Source organism: Magnolia sinica, chromosome 10 (genome assembly GCF_029962835.1).
Source record: "Magnolia sinica isolate HGM2019 chromosome 10, MsV1, whole genome shotgun sequence".
Lineage (NCBI taxonomy): Eukaryota > Viridiplantae > Streptophyta > Magnoliopsida > Magnoliales > Magnoliaceae > Magnolia > Magnolia sinica.
Window position 1 is genome coordinate 17729768 of NC_080582.1, and position 5222 is coordinate 17734989.

Consider the following 5222-nt stretch of genomic DNA (forward strand, 5'->3'; position numbering starts at 1 on the left):
TTTATTTTGATGTTCGGAAACCCTGTTGTTCGCCATCGTCTCATAGACATGGTTGGATGATGGAATCCTTCCTAACACTCATATATTTTTTAGTTGGTTATGGATTGGTCTAAGTTCTGTTGTTTACCTTGTCTCTTAGGCATGGATTTGTGATGGAATTATACCTAATTCTTATACCTTTCATCTCTTGAAAACTATATCGAGTAAGTTCAGTATAATATCCATGAAGCAGGCATAAGATCTCCCTGATCTCTACAAGTGGATCCTCTGAATCCCTAGTTCCCTTTCTCTGAATTCTTTAAGTTTAGATTAATATTTCACCATTATTCCTCAAATCACAATTGGTTTAGATTTCATCTTAGCCTAGTTCTAGATCTGGTTATTTTCAGATAACGTACAGGTTTCAGTCCCTGTGGATTCGACCTCGGTCTTACCGAGTTTATTACTACATCACAACCCTGCACTTGGGGTGTGAACAAGTTTTTGGCGCCGTTGCCGGGGATTGACGGCTACGTTTCCTGAAGATAACTGGTTTTAGGATTAGTTTAAGATTAGGACTTTTCTGATTTTTAGGATTTATTTTAGAATTTTCTAATTCCAGGTTTTTCTTTAATTTTTAGAAATTTTCTATTTAAATAACTTTCTATTTTTAGATAGTTTTCCTTTTTTTAGAAACTAACCCAACTTTCTTATTTTGTAGGATTCTGAGATAGGTTTCTAAATTGGTAATTTCTCTCTTCCTTACTATTTCTAGATTAGGATTCCTTTTTAGTAAGTTTCTAATTCTAACTCTTTTAGAATCTAATTTTGTTTCCTATTTTATTTTTAGAAATTTTCTATTTTAAGGCTTTCTGTTTAGAAACTAACTTTCCTGTTTTGTAGGCTTATTAGAAATTTCTAATTTGGTACGCTCTTTCTAAATTTCTACTTTCTAATTTAGGAATTCTTCCTTGTTTCTTTTTATTTCTATATTTCTCTTCTTAGGAATTTATAGGCTTGCTATTCTTAGAAACTAACTTGTTTTGTTCTATTTTGCAGGTTTCAATTTAGGGACTCCAATTTGGTAACTTCCTTCCAACCCTCTTTCTCTTTTTAGATTTTTATTTCCCTTCTTAGGATTAGGTTTAGAATTTGATTGAGGGCTACGAGTGTTTCATGCCCAAGTGGGCTTGTGACAACACTCGACGTCTCTTGACTGAAGGAGGATTAGTTGAGGGGTTAACTGTTCATCATAGGACTAGACACCGCTCGAAATCCCCTGAGTTAATTGAGGATATGATTGGAAATCAACATCTTCTACCCCAACCTAGGGTAGAAGATCTCTAGGATGAGAATGAGGTGCATCAAGCACACCCGCCTCGTACCTTATGAGATTACTTACAACCGGCGGAGGTGAGTACATCCTCATGCATGGTTTTTCCTAATATCAAGTCAAGGTTGATCCAACTCCTCCCTAAATTTCATGGGCTTGAGTCAGAGAATCCTTACTTACATTTAAAAGAATTTGATGAGATCATAGCTACCTTATACTTTCCTAACGTGTCTGATGACACGATCAGGTTGAAACGCTTTCCCTTCTCTTTGAAAGAAAAAGCCAAGATGTGGTTACATTCACTACAGCCTCGATCAATTGGCAGATGGAATGACATGACAAGGGAGTTCATTAAGAAGTTTTTCCCATACCATAAGATGAACACCCTGAGAAAGTCGATCATGAACTTCGCCCAAAGGAAAGATGAAACATTCTTCCAATGTTGGGAGCGGTTCAAGGATCTTGTCAATTCATGCCCACAACATGGTTTTGAAACATGGCGCATTACACACTTCTTCAATGATGGACTGACATCTCCCATGCGCCAATTAGTCGAGACAATGTGTAATGGGGAGTTTATGAATAAAGGAGTTGATGAAGTGTGGGATTACTTTGATAAACTTGCTGAAAACACACAAACATGGGATATCTCCCCTAGACCTAGTACTACGTCTAGGCCGACTCACTCCAAGGAAAGGGGTGGAATGTATCTCCTGAATTTTCACGACCAGAGTATGTACTCGTGCCCGAGGAAACCAGGTGTTAATATTGTAAAGTGAGAAGGTCACAAGGATTTGTCCTGAGATTTTGTCCTATCGACATTTCATTCAAATACACTTTAGATGGAAATCAGCCATAAGATTGACATTAACTGTCTCTTTATCCCAAAAGAAAATAATCAAATTGTTCAAGGCTCTCAAAATAGGAGCACAACATAAATTCCATGGATGGCAGAAACTCAAGTAAAACTAAATTCCTATCCTCTACTTCATTCGTCGTGTTCTTCCTCAAGTTGGTGATCCTTAGGTTCTTCCACCTGTTCGTCACCTGCATCATCTACACGGTTGGGAGAGGGTCAATGCCCTACTCATAGTGAAGATGATCCTTCAAGATTAACAATGATTAAGAGATTCATAAGAATTAAAGTAATGATTCTGATACTCCACTAATACATGAGATGTTAGCATGCGCAATCTGCCTACCAGAGGTGCAATATGTGCGGCGCCTCATGCATAGTGATCATCACGATGTGACGTATAATTCATAGGACACCCGGCTCGACCCGCATCCCATAACTACAGATATTCGCCGACATGGCCAACACTAACGTGGATTTATGCGAAACACCTCAAGGCAACACAACACGCGGTTGGGGGTTTTACGTAACACGATATGTTCATGGAGCGACTATTCGCGACATCCAATCCCAAGAAGTTGATGTAACACATATACTGATTTACATACATCGATTTGTGCATCACGCCAGCCAACCCACGGAATTACGTGCCGACCAAGAGGGCCGCTACCCGTAATGCATTACGTCCATGATAAGATAGCCGAATCCCTAGTCATGACATTTTACATTACTTGCACTTATAAAAATAGATCATAAAGAATATAAACTGAATCATGGAGGTTCCGGTATGACAAGACACCTGCCCATGCCTTTAAAGATAGACGATACAAGGCCAATATAATAAAGAGAAGAATGGCAATGGTCATCTCAGCAAAAGTGGCAATGGCCAACATAACAAGAGAAGAGTGACGATGGTCAACTCAATAAAAGGGTAAGGCAGGGCAAGGCTCGCATCGGTGACCTTACATAAATTCAGTGAAATCACTGGTATTAGACATCAGGTTATAATCCCCAAAGGCCCACTAATATAAAACAAATCAATTGATAGAATAATTCCCAGAGAACATGTAAACATGAAATACCAGATAATTCATATCATGAAAGGTATGAAAGAGGCTAATAATTGATGTGAATCATATAATAGTATAGAAGATTCACAGCGATATGTAAAAGCTCAAATACATGCAAAGGCAAGATCAAATTCATAAAGACATGAAAAGACAAAATACAATTATCAACTTAAATTACTGTAAGCCTAAAGGATGAGAACCCTCACCTTTGTTTGTCTGTTTGACTGTTACCAAATTTAAATGCTCGTTCACACGGTCTTGTCCTACTACACCTGATCAAGGTTAAATTAGATTCCTAGGTTAAGGGGATTTCTGTTTTAGGCTCAAACTTTGGTCATGCCATCTAACAAATCAGTTTTGCTGAGTTGACTCGTTTCACCGAGTTACCTCGGTTTGGGTCGGGTAAAGCATTGATGCATCTTACCCATCGAATGCAGGATTTGGGAAGAATGGGAAGAAAAGAAAAAAAAAAGAAACAGATGCATGGATTTCCTACCTCCTGAATCTGTTTCCGAAACCCCCTAGTTAGATCGGATGTGGCTGGAAAGGTGGAGTTGCTGTGGAGCGAGTAGACGATTGGCCTCTCTTTCTCTCTCTCTTCCTCTCTCCTTTTTCTTCCTTCCTTCCTTTTCCCTCTCAAGTCGGACGGAAGTAGGTATTTATAGGGATTGGTTTTCTAGAGATTTCTCATGCAGGGTGGTTTCCAACCGAGAGTCGGACGCCCTATTTGCGCATCCTATTTCCTCACCGAGATGATCAGAAGCTGCGTGCGGCCCACTGTGTCCCTTTTGATTACTTTTGCCAGCGGGGAAGCGGTCGAATCTCAGGGTTTTGGCGTCTAGATGGTTCGGATCATGGCCACGATCCGGACCTTGATCATCCAATGGTCTGCGGTGCTTCACGATGCATCCGCTGTTTCCACATTCGCACCTTCTGCGGAAATCACAAGTCTGCGATAGCTGGTGGGCCCACGATCAAAGTAGTCTAGGAAATCCGATCCTTCCATTGGTTTTCCCATGCTGTTTTGATCTATCAGGTTCCATCACAGATCAGATCGGTGGTGGTTTGCAAGATTTCTCAGGTCACCGTTTACCCGACGCTTGAATGGGTGAAAGTCGTCCTCGCTGCATCTTTGCAAATTTCTCCTTCTAGACTTGATTAAGTGGTCCATTTGGGGTCCAATGGACGGTCCGGATCAGACATGGGGATGAAGATGGTGGCCCATCTAAGAGGTCCGTAAGCCCCTGTTCGAGAGTCTCATAACAGAGAGCCTGCTGGAGAGAGGATTCTTCCTCTCAGCGTGGAAAACACGGGTCTGCCTTGCATTAATTGAGCTATGGACCCGGCGCACTGCGAGTGGGGTTGTGCTGGGCGTGCACACTGATCAAGGTGGGGCCTATCATAATGTTTTTGGAAAATCTATTCTGTCCATTCGTTCTTCCATCTAACTTGAGGGGTCCAGCCAAAGTTTGAAACACATCCAAGGATCAGGTGGGCCCCAAAGTGGTGTTTAAAGGATGATCTCTATATGGCCCACTTGTACAATGATCTGATGGTTGAAACATTAAATGTACGGTTGATTTATAATACTTAGGCTTTATACAAGGTTTCATGCCAAAAGGATCGTGGTAATCATGTGATCACGGGTCTATATCAACAGTGTTATTGTACTTATTGCTAGTTTAAGGGTTTTATGAATGGGCGTCACTTCCGGTGGTTAGATTCATGTCCCGGTGTAGGTGTTAGGTAAGAATGGTGAGATTTGTATTGTACACATGCATAGGTCGGGCTACTCTTCTTAGTAACGCTCGAGGACTTTTCGACGCTCGAGCATCGAAGAGTTTGGGGCGTTACAATGTATCTCCTGAGAGAAGACGATAATATTAATGCTAAGGTAGCTAATCTCACTAGGAAACTCGAGGCCATGGAATTTAAGAAGGATAAGGCTAAGGAAATTGTTTGTAGCATCTGTGGTTGCAACATT

The 5222-nt window shown here is 40.8% G+C and overlaps 1 non-coding gene across 1 annotated transcript; it reads right to left on the bottom strand.

Moving 5' to 3' along the window:
- Positions 1 to 1695: 1695 nt before the first annotated feature.
- On the bottom strand, positions 1696 to 1802 carry LOC131217846 (small nucleolar RNA R71). The gene has a single exon (XR_009157434.1). It is a non-coding gene; the product is annotated as a small nucleolar RNA R71 (small nucleolar RNA).
- Positions 1803 to 5222: the final 3420 nt, after the last annotated feature.